Genomic DNA, 15,074 nt, shown 5'->3' with positions numbered 1-15,074 from the left:
ATGAGCTGGTTTTTTGTGTTTGCGGACTTAGCTGAAATTCCTGAGATCCTCTTCCACTGGATAACAACAGGTAACGGGAGAAATTGGAACCCAAATTTTATTGTCCAGTTTCTCCTGAGTACGCTGATACCCCATATGTGGGGGTAAACCACTGTTTGGGCGCACGGCAGGGCTCGGAAGGGAAGGCACGCCATTTGGCTTTTTGAATGGAAAATTAGCTCCAATCATTAGCGGACACCATGTCGCGTTTGGAGAGCACCTGTGTGCCTAAACAGTAGAAACTCCCCACAAGTGACCCCATTTTAGAAACTAGACCCCCAAAGGAACTAATCTAGATGTGTGGTGAGCACTTTGAACCCCCGAGTGCTTCATAGAAGCTTATAATGCAGAGCTATGAAAATAAAACATAATTTTTCTTTTCTCAAAAATTATATTTTAGCCCGCAATTTTTTATATTCCCAAGGGTAACAGGAGAAATTTGACACCAAAAGTTGTTGTCCAGTTTCTCCTGAGTACGCTGATACCCCATATGTGGGGGTAAACCACTGTTTGGGCACACGTCGGGGTTCGGAAGGGAAGTAGTGACATTTTGAAATGCAGACTTTGTTGGAATGCTCTGCGGGCGTCACGTTGCGTTTGCAGAGCCCCTGATGTGCCTAAACAGTAGAAACTCCCCACATGTGACCCCATTTTAGAAACTAGACCCCCAAAGGAACTAATCTAGATGTATGGTGAGCACTTTGAACCCCAAGTGCTTCATAGAAGTTTATAACGCAGAGCCATGAAAATAAAAAATAATTTTTCTTTTCTCAAAAATGATTTTTTAGCCTGCAATTTTTTATTTTCCCAAGGGTAACAGGAGAAATTTGACCCCAAAATTTGTTGTCCAGGTTCTCCTCAGTACGCTGTTACCCCATATGTGGGGGTAAACCACTGTTTGGGCACACGTCGGGGCTCGGAAGGGAGAGAGCACCATTTGACTTTTTCAACGCAAGATTGGCTGGAATCAATGGTAGCGCCATGTCGCGTTTGGATACCCCCTGATGTGCCTAAACAGTGGAAACCCCTCAATTCTAACTCCAACACTAACCCCAACACACCCCTAACCCTAATCCCAACCCTAACCCCAACACACCCCTAACCCTAGTTTTAACCCTAATTCTAACCCTAACTCTAATTCCAACCCTAAGGCTATGTGCCCACATTGCGGATTTGTGTGCGGATTTTTCCGCACTGTTTTTGAAAAATCTGCAGGTAAAACACACTGCGCTTTACCTGCGGATTTACCGCGGATTTCCAGTGTTTTTTGAGTGGATTTCACCTGCGGATTCCTATTATGGAGCAGGTGTAAAACGCTGCGGAATCCGCACAAAGAATTGACGTGCTGCGGAAAATACAACGCAGCGTTTCCGCGCTGTATTTTCCGCACCATGGGCACAGCAGATTTGGTTTTCCATAGGTTTACGTGGTACTGTAAACGTGATGGAAAACTGCTACGAATCCGCAGCGACCAATCCGCTGTGGATCCGCAGCCAAATCCGCACCGTGTGCACATAGCCTAATTCTAACCCTAATTCCAACCCTAGCCCTAATTCTAACCCTAACTCTAACCCTAATTGTAACCCTAACCCTAATTCTAACCCTATCCCTAAGTGCAACCCTATCCCTAAGTGCAACCCTAAGTGCAACACTAACCCTAAGTGCAACCCTAAGTGCATCCCTATCCCTAAGTGCAGCCCTATCCCTAAGTGCAGCCCTATCCCTAAGTGCAACCCTATCCCTAAGTGCAACCCTAAGTGCAACCCTATCCCTAAGTGCAACCGTAAGTGCAACCCTAAGTGCAACCCTATCCCTAAGTGCGACCCTATCCCTAAGTGCAACCCTATCCCTAAGTGCAACCCTATCCCTATGTGCAACCCTAAGTGCAACCCTAAGTGCAACCCTAACTGCAACCCTACCCCTAACCGTAACCCTACCCCTAACCCTACTCTAATCCTAACAGAAAAACAAAAATAAATATATTTTCAGTATTTTATTATTGTTTCTACCTATGGGGGTGATAAAGGGGGGGGGGTTATTTACTATCTTTTTTATTTTGATCGCTGTGATAGAACCTATCGCAGCGATCAAAATGTGCAAGGAACGAATATGCCGACCAGCAGATTCGGACGGCGCACTGCGCATGCACCCGCCATTTTCCAAGATGGCGGCGCCCATGCGAGAAGACCGAGGACACCGGGACTAGGGAAGTATGGGGGGGTGCGATCGGACAGCGGGGGGGGCAGAGTGGAGGATGGGGGAGAGTCGGATGGGAGAGGGAAGCGCTTAGTACAGGACGGAGGGGTACGGAACACTGACAGCGGCTGCAGATCACCGCCGTCAGTCGGTGGGGGGGGCAGATCGGGGTCTCCAGCCATGGAAGATGCTATTGCAGCATCGGCCATTGCTGGATTGTAATATTTCACCAATTTTCATAGGTAAAATATTACAGATTGCTCTGATTGGCTGTTTCACTTTCAACAGCCAATCAGAGCGATCGTAGCCACGGGGGGGTGAAGCCACCCCCCCTGGGCTGAAGTACCACTCCCCCTGTCCCTGCATGTCGGGTGAAATTGGAGTTAATCATTCTGTGACACAGCATATGCGTCACAGGTCGGATTGGCACCGACTTTCATGACGCATACGCTGTGTCACAGGTCGGGAAGGGGTTAATAATGGATAGGCGTCTTATTGACACCTCTCCATTATTAACCAGGCTTAATGTCACCTTACATTAGCAAGGTGACATTAACCCTTTATTACCCCATATCCCACTGCTACTCGGGAGTGGGAAGAGAGAGGCTAAGTGCTGGAATAGGCGCATCTTACAGATGTGCCTTTTCTGGGGTGGCTGGGGGCAGATGTTTTTAGCAAGCGGGGGGGCCAATATCCATGGTCCCTCTCTAGGCTATTAATATTTGCCCTCAGTCACTGGCTTTCCCACTCTGGCGGAGAAAATTGCGCGGGAGCCCACGCCAGTTTTTTCCATGATTTAATCCTTTATTTTAACACCTAGAGCTCCATAATATTGCACACAGACACTACTAACATTATTAGTGAGGAATATGTAAAAATATAAGGGATATGAAATGGTTTACTGTATGTAAACCATGTCTCATATCCTGTCGGGTTTGATAAGGAGATAGCAAAAGCCGGCAATTGAATTACCGGCTTTTAAGCTATCTAGCTCTGTATTAAATATAAATATATAAATATATATATATGTATCTCACTGATACTGAGCCCATGGATCCATTCCATGTCCATTTTGCAAGCCCACGAGAAGTACGGATGACACACGGATAATTTTTGGAGAAAAAATTGCATCCTCGCGTTGAATACGGATCATTGTTCAGGAACTTTTCTGCGTATCTCGGCCGTAAAAAACGGACCGTATTTTCCTACGATAATTGTGACCCCGGTCTTAGGGGGCTGACAACAATCTAAGCCCTCCCTCCTATAACAGCTCTCCCTGAGCGGCTTCCTGAGGACGGTGTGCCGAGCATCGCGTCACTGGGTCTTCTATAAACCCGATAACGTGATGCGGCCGGACAGTCACAGTAATACCAGGGGCCAACATGGCTGCAGCATCACCATGTATGGCGGGCAATCCCCGCATGTTTATTGTCTGGGAACTCGAGCACGGCGCTCCATCACCTGCGATACCCCAGTAACAAGCTTGTCCGAGCCCCCGATGCCGGATCGAGTAGTGGAGAGCGGCTCCCTCATCACTAGTATCTACATTATTGTGCTGGAGCCGGGAGAGGAATCATCGCATTGTGGGAGAACTTCTCTGGGCTTCTGTCCTCTCATCCTGCAGGTGTCTGACTGGAAATAATGTGGAACCAGCGAAGCCGCATTCTGTCCACAGCTGTTACCTCACTGTTCACACCACACAGGGACCCCAAAGAAGTCTCAGTGCTGAAGGAGTTAATGTCCCCCCCTGCGCCCAGTAATGGGGAATCTCCACCACCTACCTCCACCCTCAGAGCTGCAGACCAAGGTTGTTCTGTGCGTACAGGACCTGTGATGAGGTCACAGGAGGGGAGGAGTCAGGGGTCACATGATCAGGGGCCTCAGTGTATGCAGGACTCTGCTGTGCTGGTTGTCATGGTGCTGGATGAGGGGAAGTTTATGTGCGGGGTCAGGAGGTTTTATACAACGCCTAGCAAAAATTATGGAATCACCGGCCTTGGAGGATGTTCATTCAGTTGTTTAATTTTGTAGAAAAAAAGCAGATCACAGACCTGGCACAAAACTAAAGTCATACCTCCCAACTTTGTGGGAAGGGAAAGAGGTACAAAGTCAGCGGCGCGCCGCGGCAAATTTTAGGCCACACCCATTTCACAACTAGCCACGCCCCAACCACACCCATTTAGCACTTCTGATCACAATGTTTCGTTAACAATAATTCTGAACAAAAAAATATGGCCACACATGACGCTCCATATTGAACAATGGCCACACACGACGCTCCATACTGTACAGTGGCCACACATGACGCTCCATACTGTACAGTGGCCACACACGACGCTCCATACTGTACAATGGCCACACACGACGCTCCATACTGTACAATGGCCACACACGACGCTCCATACTGTACAATGGCCACACATGACGCTCCATACTGTACAATGGCCACACATGACGCTCCATACTGTACAATAGCCACACACGACGCTCCATACTGTATAATGGCCACACACGACGCTCCATACTGTACAGTGGCCACACACGACGCTCCATACTGTACAATGGCCACACACGACGCTCCATAGTGTACAATGGCCACACACGACGCTCCATACTGTACAATGGCCACACACGACGCTCCATACTGTACAATGGCCACACACGATGCTCTATACTGTACAATGGCCACACACGACGCTCCATACTGTACAATGGCCACACACGACGCTCCATAGTGTACAATGGCCACACACGACGCTCCATACTGTACAATGGCCACACATGACGCTCCATACTGTACAATGGCCATTGGCCACATTATGCTCCATACTGTATAATGGCCCCACATGATGCTGCGTACAGTATACTTGCCCCACGTGATGGTCCATACAGTATAATGGCGCCACATGATGCTTTGTACAGTATAATGGCCCCACACGAGACTGGGTATAGTATAATGGCCACACATAATGCTGGGTACAGTATAATGGCCCCACAAAATGCTGGGTGCAGTATAATGGCCACACATGGTTACCCCACCCCCATCATTGCCTTCTCCATCACTACACACAAACACCTTTCACCGCGCTCCCTCGCAGCAGCCGGCAGCTTCCACTCCCACTGCGCTGAATGGTGTCATCCAACTGCGCCGCTGACTGCTCACGTCGCTGCAGCTGTGATTCGCCACTGATAAAGACCTCCGTGTCTCCTGTGCCAGTCAGTGTCAGAGCGAGGAGCAATATCTGCTCCGATCCGACACAGCCAGCGTCCGCTCCGTACACCTCGTACACATGCGACTCCGCTCCATACACCTTGTATATACACCACTCTGCTCCATACACCTTGCACATGCGGCTCCGCTCCGTACACACACGGCTCCGCTCCGTACACCTCATACACACACGGCTCCTCCCCATACACCTTGTACACACACGGCTCCACTCCATACACTTTGTACACATACAGCTCCGCTCCATACATCTCGTACACACACGGCTCCACTCCGTACACCTCGTACACACATGGCTCTGCTCCATACACGTCGTACACACATGGCTCTGCTCCATACACGTCGTACACACATGACTGCGCTCCATACACCTTGCACATGCGGCTCCGCTCCGTACACCTCGTACACACACGACTGCGCTCCATACACCCTGCACTTGCGGCTCCGCTCCATACACCTCAAACACACACGACTGCGCTCCATACACCTAGCACACGTGGCTCCGCTCCGTACACCTCATACACACGCGGCTCTGCTCCGTACACCTCATACACACGGCTCCACTCCGTACACCTCATACACACACGGCTCCACTCCGTACACCTCATACACACACGGCTCCACTCCGTACACCTCGCACACACACGGCTCCACTCCGTACACCTCGTACACACACGGCTCCACTCCGTACACCTCGTACACACACGGCTCCGCTCCGTACACATTGCACACGCTACTCTGCTCCGTATACCTTGCACACACACGGCTCCGCTCTGTACACCTCGTACACACACGGCTCCGCTCCGTACACCTCGTACACACACGGCTCTGCTCCATACACCTCGTACACACACGGCTCTGCTCCATACACCTCGTACACACACGGCACCACTCCGTACACCTCGTACACACACGGCACCACTCCGTACACCTCGTACACACACGGCACCACTCCGTACACCTCATACACACACGGCTCTGCTCCATACACCTTGCACATGCGGCTCCGCTACGTACACCTCGTACACATACGGCTCCACTCCGTACACACATGGCTCTGCTCCATACACCTTATACACACACGGCTCCGCTCCGTACACCTCGTATACACACGGCTCTGCTCCATACACCTTGCACATGCGGCTCCGCTACGTACACCTCGTACACATACGGCTCCACTCCGTACACACATGGCTCTGCTCCATACACCTTATACACACACGGCTCCGCTCCGTACACCTCGTACACACACGGCTCTGCTCCATACACCTTGCACATGCGGCTCCGCTACGTACACCTCGTACACATACGGCTCCACTCCGTACACACATGGCTCCGCTCCGTACACCTCGTACACACACGGCTCCGCTCCATAGACATTGCACACGCTGCTCCGATCCATACACCTTGTACACACACGACTCTGCTACATCCACACTGTAAACACCTCCTGACCTCACACATGCTTACCTTCCAGCGTCATGACAACCAGCAGAGTCCTGTACACGGAGGTCCTCCCGATCATGTGACCCCCTGACTCCTCCCATCCTGTGACTTCATCACAGGTCCTGAGCCTGTGCGCACAGAGCAGCCAATATGCTGCAGTTCTCTGCGGGCGGGTGCAGGGGCTCAGGGACTGGGTGATATGTACACCTCCCAACCAGTGCGGGACAACTAATGTCCCTCCCGGGATCCCGGGGCTGACTGTCAAAATCAGGACAGTCCCGCGGGATTCGGGACGGTTGGGAGGTATGCTAAAGTCATTTCAAATGGCAACTTTCTTTCTTTAAGAAACACTAAAAGAAATCAAGAACATAAAATGTGGAAGTCAATAATGGTTACTTTTTTAACCAAGCATAGGGGAAAAATTATGGAATCACCCTGTAAATTTTCATACCCAAAGTAACACCTGCATCAAATTAGATCTGCTCGTTAGTCTGCATCTAAAAAGGAGTGATCACACCTTGGAGAGCTCTCCGGAGCAGAGCTGCGTGTGTACAGGGTGTACAGAGTGGAGCCGTGTGTGTACGAGGTGTATGGAGCGGAGCTGTGAGTGTACGAGATGTATGGAGCGGAGCCGTGTGTGTACGAGGTGTATGGAGTGGAGCCGTGTGTGTACGAGGTGTACGGAGAGGAGCCGTGTGTGTACGAGGTGTACGGAGAGGAGCCGTGTGTGTACGAGGTGTACGGAGCGGAGCTGTGAGTGTACGAGATGTATGGAGCGGAGCCGTGTGTGTACGAGGTGTACGGAGCGGAGCTGAGAGTGTACAGGGTGTACGGAGTGGAGCCGTGTGTGTACGAGGTGTATGGAGTGGAGCCGTGTGTGTACGAGGTGTACGGAGAGGAGCCGTGTGTGTACGAGGTGTACGGAGAGGAGCCGTGTGTGTACGAGGTGTACGGAGCGGAGCCGTGTGTGTACGAGATGTATGGAGCGGAGCCGTGTGTGTACGAGGTGTACGGAGAGGAGCCGTGTGTGTACGAGGTGTACGGAGAGGAGCCGTGTGTGTACGAGGTGTACGGAGCGGAGCTGTGTGTGTACGAGGTGTACGGAGAGGAGCCGTGTGTGTACGAGGTGTACGGAGAGGAGCCATGTGTGTACGAGGTGTACGGAGCGGAGCCGTGAGTGTACGAGGTGTATGGAGCGGAGCCGTGAGTGTACGAGGTGTACGGAGAGGAGCCGTGTGTGTACGAGGTGTACGGAGAGGAGCCGTGTGTGTACGAGGTGTACGGAGCGGAGCTGTGAGTGTACGAGATGTATGGAGCGGAGCCGTGTGTGTACGAGGTGTACGGAGCGGAGCTGTGAGTGTACAGGGTGTACGGAGTGGAGCCGTGTGTGTATGAGGTGTACGGAGAGGAGCCGTGTGTGTACGAGGTGTACGGAGAGGAGCCGTGTGTGTACGAGGTGTACGGAGAGGAGCCATGTGTGTACGAGGTGTACGGAGCGGAGCCGTGAGTGTACGAGGTGTATGGAGCGGAGCCGTGAGTGTACGAGGTGTACGGAGCGGAGCCGTGAGTGTACGAGGTGTATGGAGCGGAGCCGTGAGTGTATGGAGTGGAGCTTTGTTCCAACATGTTTTGGTTCGTTTAATAAATAAATGTTTTATGAAACAATGGACCCATCTGATAATCACATGTTTTGTTATCCAATATTTCCTCTCTATTATTCCTATCTGTGTATTATCGTCTTTTGTCTTTTTCCTTCTTCCTAATATTATACTTTGCTCCGCACAGGGTGTCTTGCTAAAGACCAAGGACTACAAACGCCACGAACGTTCTTGGCTCGGTCCCATAAATCCAGTTTTCAATAGCGAAGCACCAACAACTGGCGGCTCTGGGGCTCAGAATATGAAGGATTTTAACATTTTGATAAAAAATCGACAGTATATACTCAAATATAAGCTGACCCAAGTATAAGCTGAGGCACATACTTTTGCCACAGAAAACTGGGTAAGCTTATTGACTCACGTATAAGCCGGGTATGCATTGTCCCCTCATCCCTGTCCCGCTATGTGTGGCTTGCCCGTCTTGTTCTGGTATGTGTGGCTCCCCCATTTTGTCCTTTATGTGTGGCAACCATGTCCTGTCTTGATATGTGGCTCCCCCATTTTGTCCTGCTATGTGTGGCTCGCCCTGCTGTATGCATGGCTCCACACTCCTGCATGGCTCCCTCGTTCCCGCATGGCTCCACAGTCGCGAATGGCTCCCACACTCCTGCATGGCTCCCATGCTCCCGCATGGCTCTCACACCCCCATCCTACTCACCCTCCGGGTGCGTCCCTGCATCTCTCTGTCCTGGAGCCAGCAGCTCTTGCTTGTTCCTGTGCTCAGCGGTCATGTGGTACCACTCATTAAGGTAATGAATATGCGCTCCACACCTATGGGAGTTCATTACCTTATTGAGCAGTACCACCTGACCGCTGAGCACAGGAACAGGAAGAGCTGCCGGCGCCAGGACAGAGATTCAGGGATTGACTCAGAGATGCAGCAACGGAGGGTGAGTATTGATGTCTTCTGGAAGCCGACGGCTGCATCTGTCACTGTGCTACAGCCGCCAGCTCCCCGCTCACCTCTCCCGCCGGCTTTCTGGACAATGACTCGTGTATAAGCCGAGGGGGGTGTTTTCAGCTGAAAAAAAAAAGTGCTGAAAATCTCTGCCTATACACGAGTATATACGGTACTTTTTAAACTAACCAAAACCTGGTAAAACAAAGCTTTCCTGGAAAATGATCTTCCCAAACAATTAATCCCGAGAGGATTGTGGATATGTGTGAGATGTTCTTCTTTTGTTGAGGACAAGGAGTTCATCAATAACTGGGAAAGTATTTCCAATAGCAGCTCAAAGAAATTCATGGAACCTCTCATTGAGATTTATAGCATGATCCTATTAAAAGTTGAGCACCAACTGGATGAAGCATTTCCAGTGGCATGTAAAAGTTTGGGCACCCCTGGTCAAAATTACTGTTATGAGCAGTTAAGCAAGTTGAAAATGAAATGATCTCTAAAAGGCCAAAGGTTAAAGATGACACATTTCTACTGTGTTTTAGGAGAAAAATTGCAAAAAGGGAAATGGAGTGATGCTAAAGTTTGTGCACCCTGTAGATATGCACACTCAGATATCTTTATCCAAGGTTTCAGATCTTAATTAACTTGTTAAGTTTATGGCTTGTTCATCATCATTGTTATGAAGGGCCAGGTGATACAAATTTCCCAGCTTTATAAAAACTCCTCTAACCTTGTGCCAAAAAACAGCATCACTCTTAAAATGGTGGAGGCCCAGAAAGCAGGAGAAGGCTATAAGAAGATAGGAAAGTGTTTTCTTCAAGTTGTCCTTTCCTCAGTGTGAAATGTAGTAAAGAATTGGCAGTTAACATGAACCATGGCAGTGCGGCCACCCACCTTGGTAATCCCAGCCCCGCACTGTGTTATGCATTATGCACAGTGCGGGGCTGGGATTCCAAAGGTGGGTGGCCGCACTGCCAGCACAGGCGCAGTGTGCAAGCCTGGCTGGGACGTCAGACGGCCAGAGCTTACTGCGCAGCACAGTAGTACACAGCGCAGGCGCCGATTTTGAAACGTAAACAGCGCTGAGGGGGTGGCGCCGAAAGCCCATGAAGATTGGAGTGACGGAAGAGTAGCGGTTCAAGCTGGGGAGTGAGGACCCGCCTCCCTGGCTAAAGACCGGTGTTGTGGCTAAGTATCAAAATGCTTTATTTTGGGTATACTTGAACCTAAAACTAAAAGAGCTACCTTGTTAGAATGGCGCATTACTGCTGCACAAGGTGGCTCTTTTAGTTTATAACGGCTGGAGGGGGGTGACAGTGGCCCTTTAAATAAGAAAGTGAACTCACTTTAGAGCTTACCATATTTTTGTACTTTAAGACACACTTTTAGCAAGAAAAAATCTTGTTAATAAGTGAGTGCGACTGGAGGCAGGCTTCTGTGACAGAGGAGAACGCTGAGACAGTGTCCTTCCTGATCACTGAGAGAACTGCTCTCTCTCCTCCAGCCGAACACTTAACAAACTGATTGCTGCAGAGCAGGAAAGGAAGGTAACTGGCCCTGCACAGAGGCTGCATGTCCTGAGTGAGCATCTGAAGAATCTTCAATCCTGAGGGGGAAGCAACTAAAAGTGAAACGTACGTCGGGTATAGCAAGGTGGGGTGCTGCAATAATTACACCAATGGGTAACTGCTGTTATACTTAACCTGTGTGTTTTGCTGCTACCATCCTTCTCTTAGTCATTCGATGTGCTTACACATTTGTAGGTGATACTTTATCACTATGTCTGTCTTCAGGGTGTGGGCTAAAATGCATGTGCTCTTATATCTCACTTACCCATAGTGCATAGACTGTCGGACATCCATTTTATAAATAGTGCTACACTGAACATTTCAGACATATGTGCACTTGCTTAATATCTATATTCTAATTTTGACTGTTCCTAGGATGGTTATTATGTCATGTTTAATTATTGACTGTTTGCACTCATTAACCCCTTCACTATCCTAATACAAACAGCACTTCCAGCTCATCTTACTCTATTTCCATTGTCACTGTTTCACCTCTTTTGGCTACTATATATGTTTTTATATGTTGGTATTTGCAATGAATTGTTTCAAAAAAATACATGTATTTATTTATTAGCATGTACTCTATTTTCTGCTTGTTCATATATTTACCAGACTTGCTATTGTGCTTATTTTGTGGGCTTTTTTTTGCATAGGTATGCATAATTAACAAAATGTTTCTTTGGAGATCCTTCTATATAATGAGTTTCAGTACTTTGAAACATCAGTTTTGCAAACAAAGATGCAGAATATTTTGTTATGCCAATTTTTTGATATTTATTTAGAGGAAACTCAAAAAGCTAAAACACTTTTACAAATTATAAACAGTTACAGAAATTGCTGTACAAAATTTGATCCCCATTGAGTGACGACACATTTTTGCTTGTTTCTTGTACTCATGCACTGGATCATCTCTTACAATTGTCCAACAGTAATCTGCAACCATTTATGGATTGTATTTTCATTGATATATTTTATCCATAGCAGCAGTTTCTTGGTGAAATCTCTCACTGTGCTTGTCACTCAGTGATCCGCAGTTTGATGGAAAAAAGTCTAGATGCAAAGGGGAGAAATTAATCTTTAAGGATATGTTACGGCCAAGATCCTCATATGTTTTGAGGAGATTTTCCACCAACTCTTCAGTTATCTGCTTTTGAGTTTTCTAAAAAATTAGGTACCACTAATGCGAATGCTACCAATGCAGCCTTTTTCTTCCCCTGCAACAAATGGAGAAACTCCTAATCTTGAAGAAGCTTACTGTCACGCTCGGACACTAGTAAGTCTGGAGTGTTAGAGGAGGGATTTCTATATCTCCTTAGGTTTTTTTCTGTCTGGGGTACCCAAGCTATGAAGTAATAATCAGAGAGACAGACTGCTTGTTGTCTTTCCAAGAACAGGAGGAGAGGGAATTTCTTAGATGAGGTCTAATAGAAGGAGGGATCTTACCTCCTGTGCTATTGTGCTCAGCAGATAGACCCTCTAATGCCCATAGTGCTACTTGTTCCTCCTCTGTGGGGAATAATTGAGAGAGATTAGTAAAAAAATAATGACTTTTGAACCACAATGACCATGCGAACAAATGGAGATCTTTATGAGTAGAGGCACCTCCCACCGGCAGAGACACTTTTGCATACTATGAGGGGCCTTGTGCCAGTGATGTCGCCAACAAGTATGCCCCCCCACCTGATGAAGGAACCTGCACTTTCATCTGCACCTTCCTCTTTGTCCCCGTGAAAGGTGGTATAGTATGCGGGAAGGGGAACCTGACTTTCAGCAGGGTCAGATTCTGGCTGTGTAGAGTGCAAGGGGAATGTAGTGGTCTCGGTCAATGTACCAGCAGACTCATCTAGCAGTGGCTGGGCAATGGGCACGATGAGAAGGAAACACAGTTAGTAGGCCCAAATAATAAAGTAGGCTAAATGCAGTTCAAATGTAACAGGACTAAAGAGGCGGCATTGCTTTGTTCAGTGGAGGACAACTGTAATGAGTGGCAGGCACAGTTAGTAGGGCCAAATAATAAAATGGGCCAAAGGCAGTTCAAAATTGGTAACAGGAGTAAACAGGCGGCACTGCTTTGTTCAGTGGAGGAGAACAACAAGCAGCGGCAGACACCGTTAGTAGGCCCAACCAAACAAGTAGGCCAAATGCAGTTTAATATCTGATATAGGCTGAAAATTGAAGCTCAGCTTTGTTCAGTGGAGGAGAATACCAAGCAGCGGCAGACACCGTTAGTAGGCCCAACCAAACAAGTAGGCCAAATGCAGTTAAATATCTGATATAGGCTGAAAGCCTGAAAATTGAAACTCAGCTTTGTTCAGTGGAGCAGAAAAGGAAGGAGTGGCAGACACCGTTAGTAGGCCCAACCAAACAAGTAGGCCAAATGCAGTTTAATATCTGATATATCCTGAAAATTGAAGCTCAGCTTTGTTCATTGGAGGAGAACAACAAGCAGGGGCAGACACCGTTAGTAGACCCAACCAAACAAGTAGGCCAAATGCAGTTAAATATCTAATATAGGCTGAAAGCCTGAAAATTGAAGCTCAGCTTTGTTCAGTGCAGGAGAAAAGCAAGGAGCGGCAGACACCGTTAGTAGGCCCAACCAAACAAGTAGGCCAAATGCAGTTAAATATCTGATATAGGCTGAAAGCCTGAAAATTGAAGCTCAGCTTTGTTCAGTGGAGGAGAAAAGTAAGGAGTGGCAGACACCATTAGTAGGCCCAACCAAACAAGTAGGCCAAATGCAGTTAAATATCTAATATAGGCTGAAAGCCTGAAAATTGAAGCTCAGCTTTGTTCAGTGGAGGAGAAAAGCAAGGAGCGGCAGACACCGTTAGTAGGCCCAACCAAACAAGTAGGCCAAATGCAGTTTAAAATTGCTTACAGAGGTACACAGGCGGCATTGGATAGTTCAGTGGAGGTCAACTGTAAGGAGTGGCGCAGACAGACTTAGTAGTCCTAAAATAAAAAAGGAGGCTCAATGCAGTTTAAAATTGCTTACAGGGGTACACAGGTGGCATTGGATAGTTCAGTGGAGGTCAACTGTAAGGAGTGGCGCAGACAGACTTAGTAGGCCTAAAATAAAAAAGAAGGCTCAATGCAGTTTAAAATTGCTTACAGGGGTACACAGGTGGCATTGGATAGTTCAGTGGAGGTCAACTGTAAGGAGTGGCGCAGACAGACTTAGTAGGCCTAAAATAAAAAAAAAGTAGGCTCAATGCAGTTTAAAATTGCTTACAGCGGTACACAGACGGCATTGGATAGTTCAGTGGAGGTCAACTGTAACATAGTAACATAGTTATTAAGGTTGAAGGAAGACTTTAAGTCCATCTAGTTCAACCCATAGCCTAACATGCCCTAACATGTTGATCCAGGGGAAGGCAAAAAAACCCATGTGGTAAGAGTAAGCTCCACCATGGGGAAAAAAATTCCTTACCGACCCCACATATGGCAATCAGACTAGTTCCCTGGATCAACGCCTTATCAAGGAATCTAATATATATACCCTGTAACATTATACTTTTCCACAAAGGTATCCAGTCCCCTCTTAAATTTAAGTAATGAATCACTTATTACAACATCATACGGCAGAGAGTTCCATAGTCTCACTGCTCTTACAGTAAAGAATCCGCGTCTGTTATTATGCTTAAACCTTTTTTCCTCCAGACGTAGAGGATGCCCCCTTGTCCCTGTCACCGGTCTATGATTAAAAAGATCATGAGAAAGGTCTTCGTACTGTCCCCTCATATATTTATACATTAACATAAGATCACCCCTTAGCCTTCGTTTTTCCAAACTACATAGCCCCAAGTGTAATAACCTATCTTGGTATTGCAGACCCCCCAGTCCTCTAATAACCTTGGTCGCTCTTCTCTGCACCCGCTCTAGTTCAGCTATGTCTTTCTTATACAACGGAGACCAGAACTGTGCACAGTATTCTAAGTGTGGTCGAACTAGTGACTTGTATAGAGGTAAAATTATGTTCTCCTCATGAGCATCTATGCCTCTTTTAATGCATCCCATTATTTTATTTGCCTTTGTAGCAG

At 47.8% G+C, this 15,074-nt stretch overlaps 1 protein-coding gene across 2 annotated transcripts in view; it reads right to left on the bottom strand.

Moving 5' to 3' along the window:
* The window catches only part of LOC143766347 (uncharacterized), a 149,341-nt gene that overhangs the window by 34,147 nt on the left and 100,120 nt on the right, over positions 1-15,074 (bottom strand). Inside the window, exon 1 of one of the 2 annotated variants that reach the window (XM_077253967.1) lies at positions 4,017-4,089. The exons of the other annotated variant lie outside the window; for it this stretch is intronic. The gene's annotated coding sequence lies outside the window, so the exon portion shown is untranslated. Of the gene's footprint in view, positions 1-4,016; positions 4,090-15,074 lie in introns of those variants that run through there. 2 annotated transcript variants of the gene reach the window in all.

The sequence above is a fragment of the Ranitomeya variabilis genome, chromosome 4, assembly GCF_051348905.1.
Source record: "Ranitomeya variabilis isolate aRanVar5 chromosome 4, aRanVar5.hap1, whole genome shotgun sequence".
In the NCBI taxonomy this organism is placed as follows: Eukaryota; Metazoa; Chordata; class Amphibia; order Anura; family Dendrobatidae; genus Ranitomeya; species Ranitomeya variabilis.
Note: the sequence above shows the minus strand (reverse complement) of the source record. Positions and strands in the feature narration are given on the sequence as shown.